Source organism: Anolis sagrei, chromosome 3 (assembly GCF_037176765.1).
Source record: "Anolis sagrei isolate rAnoSag1 chromosome 3, rAnoSag1.mat, whole genome shotgun sequence".
Classification (NCBI taxonomy): domain Eukaryota; kingdom Metazoa; phylum Chordata; class Lepidosauria; order Squamata; family Dactyloidae; genus Anolis; species Anolis sagrei.
This window is the reverse complement of record NC_090023.1, coordinates 254,752,592-254,769,079: the sequence shown is the minus strand read 5'-3', so window position 1 is coordinate 254,769,079 and position 16,488 is coordinate 254,752,592. Positions and strand designations below refer to the sequence as shown.

General features: G+C 41.5%; 1 protein-coding gene across 1 annotated transcript in view; it reads right to left on the bottom strand.

Moving 5' to 3' along the window:
• NAALADL2 (N-acetylated alpha-linked acidic dipeptidase like 2) overlaps positions 1–16,160 on the bottom strand; it is a 972,343-nt gene extending 956,183 nt beyond the window's left edge. The window contains exon 1 of the mRNA XM_067466051.1: positions 15,883–16,160. The gene's annotated coding sequence lies outside the window, so the exon portion shown is untranslated. The remainder of the gene's footprint in view (positions 1–15,882) is intronic.
• Positions 16,161–16,488: the final 328 nt, after the last annotated feature.

The window sequence follows — 16,488 nt, the reverse complement described above, 5'->3', positions numbered from 1 at the left end:
ATATTTGGAACAAGGGGATAACAATTCATCTATTTGCCTCTTGTACAATTGTGCTGCTTTGCAACTACGCTATTAGGTATACAGAGAACATACTGCAAAGACTGAAGTTTGTAGTCAAGCTCCCCCTTGCATCATACCTAACAAGAAAGCACACTTTTGAATAAGACACACGAGAAGCAGAAAAAATGTGCTTGACATCACATGAAAACTGCTAATGCAGATGTGTTTTTTCTTCAAACTTAAATCCTATTCCTCACTAATTATACAATATGCATGCATACTCAGAGGATTATCAGAATGAATCTTTCCTAAACACTAACTATTCAGGAGGAGATATATATGATTACCTGGTTTACTCCGCATTAATTGAATACTTTGGGGTGCGGACTAGAACCCACACTGAAGTAGGTTACTTTAACCTGTTTTAGTGCAGGTTTTAGGAATTCTAGAAACTCACTGAGAGGGGAATCATACAGTCCTTAAGATGAAATCAGTGTGACCAACAACATCTGGAAACTCATGTGATTCCAACTGTTGTACCTCAGCAGGAGTTCACCTTGCTCACAGCACACACCAAGAAACCAAACATGGTAATAAACAGTTTATTGATGAAAACACATATAAAAAGGGTCAAAGGCACCTTAGGCAAATGGAAGGAGAAAAAACCTAAGCATTAATAAAAGGAAGTAAGTCTCAAAGGCAATAGGTAAATCCAGAAAACAATGGTTAAAACATGAAATTGAATTCAGGAAACAAGGAGCAAAACATGGGCATGAATCCAAAGGAAAATCCATAAAACAAGGAGCAAAACTTGAACATGAATCTTGGGTCCTGAACTAAGGCATGAACTAGGAATGAGATAGGAGTTCCTCACTCCAGTAGCGATGTTGCTTGATCTAAAATCCTAAGAGCTCTCTCACTAATTTAAAGACTGCAAAACATCAACCACATTCATTTGACTTTGAGAGGCCTGCTTCTGACTCACTTTCTCATGGATTTTCCTGCGCCTGAATTTTTGCCCCCTCAGAAGCAGCCTAGTATCTCTGTCTATGCAACTGCTCCCCCGAATGAGCTAATGTTGTCCTCCTCTCCTTGCCTGTTGGATTCCAAAACAATTCCACTTTCACACACTGTCTCAGCAACAGCATTTTGCTCTAAAATCCCCTCCGCTCCCTCATCTACAGAATCATTTTGCTCTAAAATCCCCTCTATTTGCTCACCTACAGAACCATCAGGCCCTGAACCCCCAAACCCCTCTTCATCTGGCTGAACCACAACACCTCCATCTTAGATAAATGGACAAATAAATTGATGTCATATAAGTCTGCTTATGCCCTTTATATGCAACAAGGGTGAATAGATATGACAATTATCCATAAGTCCCAGCTTCCCCGGACATTCTGTATTAGTAAAACAGTATGTCAGATTCGAATTTCTACTGCAGCCATCAGGTGAAAAAAGAACACCTGGGTGTCTCCCTGACTTCAGCAAATCACATAAGATAGAAAATATGTTGGAGAAGAGTGCAGTAGCTACAGCAGAATCTCACGCCTTCATATTCTAGAAGACAGTAATCATAGTCCAGAGTCCAAATAAATTTGTGTAAAAATATTATTTTCCATTGTACTTAGCGTAATCCATTGTTAGCTTTCAGAAGAAATTATTTTCATCTTACACTTCAATATTTTGTACCAACTAGCCTTTGTCAAGCTCATGTGAACAGTCATTTTCTTTGCTCTTTGGGATGTCTTCCACATAATATTCCTGAACAATCAGCCCTCTCCAATCACTGTCTCATGATCTTAAGAGACTGGAACACAAAAATGTCAGCATCACTTAGCAATCTGGGATGACCCAGGTGCATTTCACTTATCTCGATGACCTTCTCCTTCATTTTTTACGATGACTGCTAAAATATCCTCTCCAGAGAGAAGGCAAAGAATTCATATGAGACACCTAACAGCTTATCTGACTTCACCTTTCAACTTGATTTCAGCTCTGCTTGTCAAACTTACATGTCAAGAAGTGGTTTGGTGATTCTTATTCATAGTTTTTTCATTGCTTCCTAATGCTGCTTGCATTTCTGCCAAGTTAGAAATTTCAAGCATTCTGCTGAAGATGTAAAATGGAGAGCTGAAAATATTTTGGTAATGTATTTAGAGATATGCCAAAAATTTCTCAGACGTCAGGATTCATATTTTTTCTCTCTCTGAGCCTGGTTTGAAAAGGCCACTCTGTGGAATATTCTCTGAATATATAACACAATTTTATTGCAGCTGTTTTCCCCACAACCAGCAAGGTCTTAGAGTTATACTAGATCTAGAATACTGTGGAGGATACAAACTAGTAGCCAAGCTAAACATATAGGTGCTGATATTATCAGTTATGAGTGAAAGCAAGCCAGCAAGAAAATAAATTCCTTAGAAAAGTGGGAAAGAAACTACAGTATATTACAGCCTTTTCTAATGAAGAACCTCAACCAGCAGATGTTTGGAAACACTACCTTTCTCGAAAGCAGTGGTTCCCATCCTTTTTTTTGACCAGGGACCACTCCCCAACATTAGGAGCAAAAGAATTACATATCAGTTTTTAGTCAACTTTAGATTTGGTTTGGTCATTTGGGGTGCTGATTCAGAAAACTGCATTGGATAGACCACATCAGACAGAACATATGCCATCCAGTAGTTGTCATCTGCGTGTCCACAGAAAACCATATTTAAAGAGCTGATGTGGTAGTAGTAATCTTTCATGGGTAATCAGCCTCTCCTCTCCTGACATCCCCATTGCCTGAGCGCTATAAGAGGGTTTTACGAGATCAGTAGTCCTTGTTTCCATGTGGTTTTGAGGCAATGGTGTAGTAATGGTGAGCCACAGACCATATTTTCATTCTTGGGGACCACTGGTGATCCACAGATCGGGAACCACTGCTCTAAAGAAACAAAGTGAAATAGTTCCTCCACATTTTCTGAACCCCAAATAAAGAGTAGGATTATGAGGTGAACCTTTTTTGTCAGGTATTATTTGTTGTTGCCATCTCCTTGTCTACTTCTTACCTGCCAATGGGTGGCTGTTTGTCACAGAATATGTCACATTAAAAGTTTTTTTGAAAAAAATATCATGATTCACTAAGGGTGGAGTGTGTTTCTAATTTTTGAAATGTTTTTATTTCTATTTTTAGAGTCATGGTGCAACAGTGAAATTGGACAATCTCATTTCAGTACAGGTGTTATTTCAGTATGTCACTGATGCACAATGATGATATGACTCTACAATATATATATATATATATATATATATATATATATATATATATATAAAATAAAAAATAGAAAATGGGGAAAACAAGGATGAAACACGTGGCTTTATATTTGCCTCTTTCCATCTTGAAAACATACATCATCTAACCTACACCATAAAACAATCATTGGGAGAGTGGCCAAAAGTCTTGGTATGAATCATGACCATAGATGTGCAAAATCATAGGCAGACTTGGAACATTTTTCATTCAATATGTCTCAGAATTTTTTTAAAAATGGAGGAGGAAAATAAAAAGTTGCAAATGTTGTCAGTAATTGCCAACACTTCATTCAGAATAACAAAATGCATTTCAGAACAGTGACATAGGCTATGTTTGGTCTCTTCCTCTGGGGTTTTGATGTATCCTAAATTATTAAAATACATTCTCATTTATGCCTTGCACCACTTACTGGGACAGTTTATTCTGTTTCTAGACTGCTGCTAACCTTGCACAAAGTTGGTTGGACTCTTCTGAGTATTTATCGCATTCACACTTATTGTTTAATGAAAACACTAGGCCTGGGTAACAACGCAAAAATTTGTTTCTAAAATCGATTTGTATTTGGGGGTTTTTTTTGTTTCGATATTTAAAATAATTACAAAATTTTCCCTTAAAAAAGTTCGGTATTTACGAAATTTTGTTAATATTTACAAAACATTTTGTAAAGATGGCGCCCTTTTTTTCCAATATTTTTTCAATATTTTTTCAATATTTTTTCAATATTTTTTCAATATTTTTTCAATATTTTTTAATTTAATTATTAATTTAGTAGAATAGGGAGGAGAAATTATTATTAAGGAGGGAAGGCAGGCACTCACTCTGGCGGGCCCTCAAGCGCTGCCGCCAAGTCGGGCCTGGCTCCTCCGAAGCAATGTGAAATTGGGAGAAGGGCTCCCCAAAGGCCATCTAGCCCAGCCCTCCGCTAAGGAATTGGGAGAACGAAGCACAGCCCTCCGCTAAGGAATTGGGAGAACGAAGCACACCCACCGCAAAGGTGAGGAAGGAGGGACGGGCCGCCTTCCCGCTGAGGGTCGCTCGCCCTCTCGCTCGCTTGCTCAGCCGGCGCCTTCCCCGCCCTCTCCTCCTCGGGAGAACGAAGCGACGGGCCGCCTTGCTCAGCCGGCGCCTTCCCCGCCCTCTCCTCCTCCTCCTCCTCCTCTTTCAGGCTCTGACTGGCAGAGGAGAGAGAGGAGAGCTCCCAGCAAGCATCTAGCCAAGCCATCTTACGTATTTCCGAAATGGACGGAAATACAAATTTTTTTGGCGCATGCCGTTTCGATATTTAAAAACACTTCCGGGTTTAAAAATAAGTTTTGTAATCGTTTTGTAATTGTTAAAATTAACGAATATTTAACGAATTACAAAATTAACGAACGAAACCGCCCAGCCTAGAAAACACCCATTTTAATATTCTATTTCTCTCTTTTTTTATATATTATGCCCACCCCCAGGTTCTATCTATGCTAGTGATCCTTCTCTAAGACTCCAATGGAAATCATACACCATTCGGACAATGATAATACCTGCACATCTTGTACCTATGTGTTTCTATCTATAAGTTCCATAAGGAAACCAGCTCCTTGCTGGTTTATTTCAAGTTACTTTCTGAGCCTTCTCTGATCTATTTGAATCATTCTTCTGTCAAGTGTTTTATCTTAAACAGTCACAATTATTTTTTTTTTTAAAAAAAAAAATCTGCCCACCATAAACCACACTGTTTACCCATGTTTAATACAGTGCAGTAAGGTAATGCTCTTCATATCACAACATACTTAAAGCATGTGTTTTAATGTTTTCCTGTATATGCACTTTTGTATATTTTCAATATATTACACTTTGTGACATTATTGACATGATCTTACTTCATTTCCATTTAGTATCTTTCACAGTATTAAAGATCAGATTATCAAACTTTCTGAAAGGTGAGATATAGAAACACGTGCCTTCAGTTACCCTGATATCTCTCAGAAGTTGACTTCTGCCAAGAATGAAAGATCTAACACATTTTGATTTTCCCTACTGATAATTTTATTCTCCAGAAAGTGAAAGAAGAGACAAGGATATCAGGTATCCTAGATCCAATCCTCACCAATGGGGAAGAACTGATTGATACTAAGCAAATGAGAAGTTTAAATGGAAGTGATCATGTCATCTTGGGATTTATTCTGTGAATAAAGGGAAAAACTGAACATGTGGAGCACGCTGAGGAAAATGCTGAATGGCATAAGTTATGGTACAGGAGAAAGGAAGAGATACATACTTTAGACTTTAAAAATGCTGATTTCAACATATTTGAAGGAGTTATCAGTTGGTTAGAGATGATTTATTGGTATGTGGGTGATATATGCCTTTTAATCAACTGTTTACTTATAGTGCCCTCGTGCATTTTGTTGGGTTTTCTTACACAAAGAGTAGTGAGAAGTAATTTTTATTAGTTTCTTCTTCTGAAATATAGTCTACAGCACATAGTATTCATTGGGGGTCTCTCATCCAGATACTAACCACAACTGATCCTGGTTAGAATTGAAGATCAGTCAGAATCTGGGGCCTTTTGGGTATAAGTTTCTGCAGTTGCTGAAAGATACTGGAAATAGAGCTCGCTCTTTCTCTACACCATGCTGTTGGCTGAATATGACACAGAGAACTGCAGAACATGCTGTTCTGCAGTTCATAAGCTATAGTACATGGAAAAAGAAGGGAATCCCTTAAAACCAGACAGAGACACCTTTCTTCCATTTTGCTATTCTTGAGCAAAGGGTCTTTGCATTGCTTTTAGGGATCCCCTTATTCCACAGTTGTCCCTGCTCATTCAAGTCTAGAGTCTGGCAGGTGCCAAGATGTGGATTCAACTAATGGGGTGCACAAAATGAGGAAATTCAAAATGTGGAGATTTCAAAAAGTAAGCTACTGGGCACACAATTTCAAACAGTTTCAAGGAAGAAGTATAATGAGGGCCCATCCAGACAGGTCCAAAATGCGGGACCTGTCTCAGATTTACTAGATATGTCCAAACATGCTTCTGGTAAATGCAAATTAATGCAGAATAAACCGGGCTTCCCTGGTTTACTCCACATAAATTAAACACCTCATTAGATCCAGATCTGTATGAAAAATCCAGATCTGAGGTGCTGGGCCTGTGGGGAATGACTCCCAAGACCACTTTCGCAGTCCTGGAAGTGAGTCTCCACAGCCACTCTGCTCCTTCGGGTTTTGAAAAGCCAGAGGAACAGGATAATACCCATCCCCCCCCCCCAATCCCACACTTAGATCCCCAAACATACCAAAGAGGTTTTCTGGCAGCACAAGCCTCTCCCCACACATCAGAAGGCACAGCAGAAGGTGGTGGTGGGGACTGTAGGGAGAGCCCTGTGCTGCCAGCAGCCCTGTCTGGTAAGTTTGGGGACCTAAATGGGGGGCTTCGGTGTGGCTTCATGCCATCCTAATTTCAATTGAGATGGCATGTAGTCCCTCCCCCTGGTAAAACCCGGATCTGGGGTGGGGACTAGAACCAGTGCCAAAGTGTGTTACTTTAATCTGTTTCAGCATGGATTTTGGCACTGTCAGGGAGCACACTGAGAGGAACCTAAAGAAACCAAGGTGGTCATCTAAGAGCTGTATGTTATAGCTGTAGATTTTTGCATTGGCAGAGAAATATACCAGATGACTCTTGATATGCCCTCTAACTCAATGATTCTATGGTTCTGTGAAATTTTTGGCATTAGTTTTTAAAGAAAATATGTATAGAAAATAGGATCATGAACAATCCACCAATGACAGGAACAAATAAATAGTCAAAGCTTAGCTTTAGGACTGTGTGAAATGTTAATACCAGTAATAATGAAGTCACATATTTTTGAATACTTTTAGAGTTAAAAGATCAAAGTGATTGCAGATAACCGTGAAAAGATGCAAGCAGGTAACAAAGAAAAGGTGGAATTACTCAGTTCCTAATTTACAATAATCTTTATTCAAAAGGGAATCTGTGCTTTAACTGACAAAAACCTGATCAAATAATAAAGGAAATGAGTTGAAGCTCAAGATAAATAAAGTGGTGATACGAAAGCACACACCCATTTTAAATTAATCAGGGCTGGTCCAAATGATGTTGCTATCTGAAGGTCACAATGACATGTGACTTTTTTGCAGAAGCCACCGAAATGTACTTTAGCCCATAGGATGGGGTTAGTGTATTGCCTAAGTAGACCTAAGTCTATGAAAGCATATGCTACCAACTTTTTTTCTCTCAGCTAGTCTCAAAGGTCTATAGGATCCTTTTGCACACCTCTGCCTAATAGTAGGGAAGGCCATTAATTAATTCAAGTCTTCATGGTATGATAAATTGCACACTAGAGCATGAAAAGAATTTGCAGATGTTAACTTAGAGATGAATTTCATTATGTTAGGTATCAGGTGCTGCAGAAACAGGAGCTATTCTATCTTGGGGGGTCTTAAATCCTTTAATCACCTTCTAAGACACAATGGAGATTTTTAGAGTCAAGAGGTAGTCTCCAAGTAGTAGGGAAACAGGACTTTTGTAAACATTAGCATTAACTTCTTGTTGTGAAAACAGTGGAACAGACTATTGATGGTCCCTATGTTGATGCTTTGGGGGATATTATATTCCCTGCATGTGAAGGAGATTAGCAGGGTTTCCTCAAATTGTGTTCCTCCAGATGTTTGGAACTTCGGCTCCCACAATTCCTAACAGCTGGTAAGCTGGCAAGGCTTTTTGAGAGCTGAAATCCAAAACACCTGTAGGAGCACAGTTTGTGAAACACTGGATTAGAGGATATTTGCTGTTCCTTTATTTTATGCAAGTAGTCATACATCTGTGAAACCCATGCAAGGATGTCTTGCAGTAATTCTTTGCTCAAGTGTTCTTCTCAAGTGTTCCTTTCTTTTATGCAAGCAGTCAAACATCTGTGAAACCCAAGCAACAATGTCTTGCAGTAACTCTATGCTCAAGTGTTTCTTCAATGGCATGATTTCATGAAAGTGTTCACTGCTTATCAAATGGCAACTACAGAAGTGGAGATTTCCACTCTGACAACACTGAACAGGTCTACAAAATCTTCTTGAATATATACATCGATTAACAATACAAGAACAAGAGTAGAAGCCTATGCATACTTAACTGGGTGTAAGTCCCAATGTATCCAAGTAAATATGAATATTAAGATGTTCTTAATTCTAAAATCATTACCATGCCCAGAAGGCTGTATCACCAACAATTGCACAGCTTCCTGTAAATGGGAAACATTTACAAGGAGAAAATATATATAATCTTGAGACTAGTTAACCTCTATGTAAAATTGATGTGTTTATAAAGATTTAAGTAGGGGCATAGGACACATACACGTTTCCAAAATCATAGCACATTCTGAATGTGCATTAGGTTGAGTATCCCTTCTCTAAAATGATTTGAACCAGAAGTGTTCTACATTTCAGACCCACACACACATAGAGAGAGAATTTGGAATACTTGCATGTACATCATGAGATACCTTGGAGATGAAACTCTAGTCTAAATACATGGAATGTATTTATGTTTCATATACATATTGTGCATATACCCTGAAATGTATATGAACTTGTGGAATATTGTGGACAGTGGAATATCCAATTCAACTTGGAGCCTCTGGTGGCACTGTGGGTTAAACCACTGAGCTGCTGAGCTTGTTGACCAAAAGGTTGCAGGTTCAAATCCGGGGAGCGGTGTGAGCTTCCACTGTCAGCCCCAGCTTCTGCCAATCTAGCAGTTCGAAAACATGAAAATAAGAGTAGATCGGTAGGTACTGCTCCGGCGGGAAGATAACAGCGCTCCATGCAGTAATGCCAGCCACCTGATCTTGGAGGTGTCTACGGACAACGCCGGCTCTTGGGCTTAGCAATGGAGATGAGCACCAACTCCCAGAGTCGGACACAACTTGACTTAATGTCAGGGGACAACCTTTACCTTTACCCTGAAATGCATTTATGTTTCATATACATATTGTGCATATACCCTGAAATGCATTTATGTTTCATATACCCATTGTGTACAAAATTATATTTAGGCTATCTGTGAGATTACATATATCACCTAATATAAGTTTATATACAGCATTTTAATAATTGTATACATGAAAAAAAAAAGGTTTGCGTATATTGAAGCACCCAGAAATCAAAGATATGGACATTTTTGGATTTTGAAGTATTTCAGATTTCAATATTCTAGATAAGAGACACATTTGAATGTAGTTATGGGATTTATTTTCTGAAGAATGATATGGAAGTATTAAAATGAAAACTCAGTTTTGCTTTTCAAATGTTTTTATGATGAGTGTCAAAGAGGCACATTTTTCTACTGCAGCACCACTTGGCTGCATCAAAGATTGGCTTGTCAAAACATTAGAAAGCAGCATCCACCCAACAATTAAGGAATAGTTTATCTGAGTTTTGGAATTGTTTGAAACAGAACCTCTGACTAATAACGACCACAGGAATTGTTTGTTTATTCTACTGACTTGAGGGAAAACATTAGAAATATCATATAAGTAAAAGGAGCAGTGTGAGGTTTTTCTTTATTATTTTTTTTTTTGGCTACCAATAATGCCTATTTGCATTCTTCCCTAATAATATTCCTGGTTTCGATGCAGAGGTCTTTGATATCCAGTCAATTAGAGTTTGAAGTCCAAATCTTTAAATTGTACAGGATATTGTTTAGATCAATGCTTCACAGAGTGCATAATATGAAGGGCTGACACCTTTCCCCTGCAATGTGCCAGGGACTGTTACAACATTTACAGACACTGACTACAACTATTTCTTTTTCCCCCTGAAGATTATCCATGGCTCAGCAACCAAGGGGTTGCAGACTGGCACTGGTTCAGTGGCCACCATTTTAAAAAGCATTGTTTCAAATTTTATTTTGTAACTATGTTTGATTTACTATACCTCTTTATCTTTACCCCTAGTCTTGTTTTGTTTTGTTTTTTTATTTTTCAGAGAAGATAGAGTTTCTCCTAAATACTGGCAGAAATAGCAAGATCACATTTGCCTTCCTACCACTGAATTTTGCTGCTGAAATTTTAAAAATCCAAGAAATGACTTTTACATTGAAGGAATGAGCACAAGCGTGCTTTTTCAATCTGGCACTCAGGCCATGTTCCTGGACTCAGAATTATTTAATACTAAATGTACATCTTACACACTTCAGTTTGATGGATCCTAGGGTTCCAGCAGAAAATTAACCTAGTCCTGGCAACCTGAAATCTGTCACCTTTAATATATGTGAGCAATTTCCAACCAATGGAACTCAAGAAGTGTTGTTGAAGGCGTTCATGGCTGGAATCACTGGGTTGCTGTGAGTTTTCCAGGCTGTATGCCCATGTGCCAGAAGCATTCTCTCCTGACATTTCATCCACATCTATGGCAAGCATCGTCGATGGTTGTGAGGTCTGTTGGAAACTAGGCAAGTAGGGTTTATATATCTGTGGAATGTCCTGGGTGGAAGAAAGAACTCTTGTCTGCTTGAGGCAAGTGTGAATGTTGCCACTGGCCACCTTGATTAGCACTGAATGGCCTTGCAGTTTCAAAGCTAAATTTCACTAATTTATGAGGCCATAAAGAAAGAAGACTCCGGGGAATGTGGAATGCGGAAGAACTTCATCGGTGTCGTTGATGGACGATGAAAAGCAGCAGCTCCCCTGGCGGCCAGAAAAAAAGTTAAATAGCCTTTGTCTGTTAAATGTTGTTTGTCGAATTGGCATTGAATGTTTGCCATATATGTGTTTACTGTAATCCGTCCTGAGTCCCCTGCGGGGTGAGAAAGGCGGAATATAAGAACTGTAAATAAATAAATAAATAAATAAATAAATAAATAAATAAAGCCTGGCTGGTTGTTGCCTGGGCAATGCTTTGTTGGGAGGTGTTAGCTGGCCCTGATTTATTCTTATCTGGATTTCCCCCCTTTTTAGTGTTGCTCTTTATTTACTGTCTTGATTTTATTGTATTTAATACTGGTAGCCAGATTTTGTTTTGTGGATAAGTCTATATAGGGACTGCCAAATGCAGTGTCCACACACGAATCAAGGAATATGAAAGGCACTGCAGACTAATTCAACCAGAGAAGTCAGCCGTAGCAGAGCATCTGATGAACCAACCCGGAATTTGAGATCATCTGGGGGGGCCCTGCTCTCGACCCCACCGCTGTCACAAGTGAGGTTGGTGGGGACGAGGAGCAGGGCCTTCTCAGTGGTGGCCCCTCACCTGTGGAACTCACTCCCGGGGGAAATTAGGGCATCAACATCCCTCCTCTCCTTCAGGAGGAAGGTAAAGACGTGGTTGTGGGACCAGGCCTTTGGGCAATCTGACAACTAGATAAGGACAACCAGACGAATAGGACTGACAGGACTGACAATTGTGGAATTGGAATTTGAACTATGAGATAGCGAATGCTGACCGTCAATGAGGAGAAATTGGTTTGTATTGGTTTTATTGGTTTTATGGTTGTAATGTAAGAATTGTTGGTAATTGTTAATTGATGTTATTTTGTTTTATTGCTGTTATGTGATGCGGGCATCGAATTGTGCCTTGCTTTTGTAAGCCACCCTGTGTCCCCTTCGGAGTGAGAAGGGCAGGGTAGAAGTAACCGAAATAAATAAACCTGTGCACAGCATATTATCTGAGAACACAGAAATGCTGGACCACTCTAACAACTACCATGTCAGGCTACACAAAGAAGGCATTGAAATACACAAGCATATGGACAATTTCAACAGAAAGGACGAAAGGAGGAAACCAAAAATGGATAAAATCTGGCTACCAATATTAAAAAATATCTAAAATCAGGTCATTTACACTTGCCTCAGGCAGACAAGAGTTCTTTCTCCCACCCTGGACATTCCACAGATATATAAACCCCATTTTCCTAGTTTCCAACAGACATCACAACCTCCGAGGATGCCTACCATAGATGTGTGTGAAACATCAGGAGAGAATGCTTCTGAAACATGGCCATACAGCCCAGAAAATTCACAGCAACCCAAGAACTCAAGGAGCCTTGCATCTGGGTAGTGACGCACAGGATTCATCTGCTAAGGTTGTGGACTTTGGTGACGTTCCTTTCAGCTTTTGACCAAATTACCCTCTTGAAGACCTCAATCATGAATGGCCACCTACTTCTACACCAAGAAAATGAGTCAAACATATATGTGGCGCATTATAAGATAAATTTGCCATTTCCCTCCCTTATCGTTAAAATATGGCAGACAATTATTTTAATAGGAGGCTGTTTGGTCTATTCATATGCACAGCTATTTTTTTTTCCATTCAAAAAGCCTACATTCAGTATTAATTACACATACATTTAGAAACTGAATCTCTAACATGCTGAAAACAAATAATTAAATACCTTTCTGGATGAATAACTGAAGGCAATGAGGTTAAAAAATAAAGCGAAAATCACTGTGACAGTGCCACCAATCATATTAACGCAGAGGTTATTTGCAAGTTGCCAGCTACATTGCAACAACCTAATGAATTCAAGACAGCATTTAAGATCCCGTGAAAAATATGAAAAACATGGTGATTTAAAAATAATATGCCTTTGTGTAGGATGAATCACCGTTTATTTGCATTATGCAGATAAAAACGTCAGAACAATTAATTTCCAGTTTTATCTGAATCTAATATAGCATGCTGCACTGAGAATTGGACAGGCAGTTTGCTGAGCTGCTGTAATTGGCAAACAAATTTAGCAGTAAATTGAGTTTTGTTATAGAAACCGGAAGCAATTATGGACATGATCCAACCACCTTGAAGACTGCAGAGGAACATGCCCCTGCTAAGGCTGAACTTAGAAACATGTGGCCCTTTCAGTGTTACAGCATTACAATTTTCATCAACCCAAGGCTGGGAGTAAAGGAATCTAAAATCCAAGAACTGCAGAACTACAAGCTGCTAATTCTGGTAATGAAGAATTCAGGACTGAACATAGTGGTGCCCATTTACTTCAGAAAAGATACATACAGAACTGGAAACCTTGTTATTCCTTTCACTTCCTAAGGTAAAGGTTTTCCCTGACATGAATTCCAGTTGTGTCCAACTCCGAGTGTTGGTGCTCATTTTTATGTTTTCAAACTGCTAGGTTGGCAGGAGCTGGGGATAACAGCAGGAGCTCATCCCACTCCCCAGATTCAAACCGCCAACCTTTTGGTCAAGCAAGTTCTGCAGCTCAGAGGTTTAAGCTGCTGCACCACCAGGGGTCCTGTGCCACTTCTTAGAGACAGCCAAATTCACATTTCTCTATAGAATTATTGTTGGAAGAAAACATAAGGGCCATCCAGTCAACACAAAGCACTCCTGACAGTTTTCTTAGAACTACAGAGACACTCGCTGGAACACCCCAGCAAGCGAGAGTCCAAAAGTGGCAGGCCCAAACCCAGCACCTCAATTCATGGGTGATACCAGATGAGAGACTCCCCCCTGGGCACACAGAAGACTGGGCGACTTGGAAGGCGCTGAACAGACTGCGCTCTGGCACCACGAGATGCAGAGCCAACCTTCGGAAATGGGGATACAGGGTGGAGTCCTCGGCATGCGAGTGCGGAGAAGAACAAACCACTGACCACCTGCTGCAATGCACCCTGAGCCCTGCCACATGCACGATGGAGGACCTTCTTGCGGCAACCCCAGAGGCACTCCAAGTGGCCAGATACTGGTCAAAGGACATTTAACCAAATACCAAATTTGCAAAATCTGTGTTTTTTTCCTTTTTCTTTTTAATCTGTGTGTTTCTTTTGCTCTGTTAGAATTGTGATACAATGTTTGCTGATGACACGATAAATAAAAAAAAATACTCCTGATAGATGACCATCAAGCCTGTTTGAACACCTCCAGAGAAGGCAACACCACCATACTCCAAGGCAGCGTTTCTCAACCTGGGGGTCACCAAAGACCACCAGAAAACACATATTTTCTGTTGGTCATGGGGGTTCAGTGTGGGAAGTTTGACCCAATTCTATCGTTGGTGGGGTTCAGAATGCTCTTTGATTGTAAGTGAACTATAAATCCCAGCAACTCCAACTCCCAAATATCAATGTCTAATTTCCACACTCCACCAGTGTTCACATTTGGTTATTTTGAGCATTTGTGCCAAGTTTGGTCCAGATCCATCATTGTTTCAGTCCACAGTGCTCTCTGGATGTAGGTGAACTACAACTCCAAAACTCAAGTCAATGCTCACCAAACCCTTCCAGTATTTTCTGTTGATCATGGGAGTTCTGTGTGCCAAGTTTGGTTCAATTCCATCATTGGTGGAGTTCAGAATGCTTTTTCATTGTAAGTGAACTATAAATCTCAGCAACTGCAACTCCCAAATGATAAAATCAATACCACAACGCCCACCTCAATCCCATCAGTATTAAAATTTGGGCATATTGAGTATTTGTGCCAAATTGGTCCAGTGAATGAAAATACATTCTGCAGATCAGATAATTTACATGACGATTCATAACAGTAGCAAAATAACAGTTATGAAGTGGCAATGAAAATAATGTTATGGTCGGGGGTCACCACAACATGAGGGACTGTATGAAGGGGTCATAGCATTAGGAAAGTTGAGAACCACTGCCGCAGAAGTACCTGGGACTCTTTCTCTCCTTTCTCTCTCTCTCAATAATGTTATGGTTGAGGGTCACCACAACATGAGGAACTGTATGAAGGGGTCATAGCATTAGGAAGGTTGAGAACCACTGCCCTAGAAGTACCTGGGACTCTCTCTCTCTCCTTTCTCTCTCTCTCCCATTGGCCTCCTCCTCTGGGCCCTCCCCGCCTGGCTTCTCTCCAAAGGCGCTCAGCTGATCCGCTTGTTTGCCTCCTTTGACGGCCTCGCGTTACACAACCGCGCGTGGGGTTTGCCCACGGCTGGCAGGGAAGCCGGGAGCGAGCAGAGGCGCGTCCGCTCTCCAGACAGGAGAGGAGGAAGGCCCACTTGGCGGGCGCTGAAGAGAGGGAGGAGGGGAAACAAGGCGTCCCCACCCTGGAGGGTGAATGCAGATCCACCCCACTTGGGCTCAATACCAGTAATGATGGGAACTACAGCTTTGCAAGGCCTTCAGCCTTCTGTCAGAGCGCGCTGGTGCTTCCCTGAACTCCAACTCTCAGGGTTCCCTAGCCTTGCGCCTGGGCCAAGTGCCTTCCTTCTGGTCTTCCTGGGGTGTTTCCGAGCCCCCTCCTTGTTGCCCCAGAGTGGGCTATAACTAGCCCTGGCCCCGTCCTTTTCTCCCCCGACACAAGTACTGCCAAACTTTGTGTAAAAGCGGATGTTTGGGAAGAGTCGAGTCAGTTTGTGTGCCGTGAGGGCGAGAAGGGAGGCGAAGAGTTGGCTTTCCCTGAGGAGAGGCAAACACAGCGGAGAGGCCAGCTGGGGGCGAGGCCGCGCGCGTGCGCGCTCCCGCCGCAGGGATTCCCCCTCCCCTCCCCTTTTCCCTTCCCTTCTCTGCCGCTACCTGTGAGCGCGCCTGAGTTGGCCAACTTTCTACTCAACTCTCTCTCTCTTTCTGTCTTTCCCTCCCGCCTCCCTCTCCGCCGGATCCATTTACCTTGGAGAGGAGGAGGTGGAGGAGGGCGCTGGGCAGAAGCGGAGCTCTCCTTTCCCGGGAGGGGGGGGGGCATTCAAAGCCGTAAAGCGGCGACTGAAGCGCCGGCCTTTCCTCTTCCTTTCCCTCCCCTCCCGCCTTCCCCACATTCGCCTCTTCCTCCTCCTCCTCCTCCTCCGCTGGTTGAGCTGCTTTGGCCGCTTATTATGGCAAGGGATGAACTGGCCGGGATTGGCATTAGAGGCCCGGCGGCGTTGGCCGCTTCAGCGGAAAGCGGCGCATTTGCGGGCGGAAGGCAAGAGCTTCAAGGCGGCCGAGCCGGAGGGAGGCAAAGGGTTGGTCGCCACTTCAGCGGGCCTGGCTCTGGGATTTCCGGATTCAGACAGACAGAGTTTTGGAGCACAATACTCCTGACCTCACAATCGTGTTAAAAAACGAAGTATGGATTGTCAGTGTTACAATCCCAAGTGACAGACAGCAGGATTGAAGAGAAACAACTGGAAAAGATGACACCATATGAGGATTTAAAGATCAAGCTGCAAAGACTCTGGCACAAGCCGGTCAAGGTGGTCCCAGTGGTGATGTGCAGTGCCTAAAGACCACTTAAAC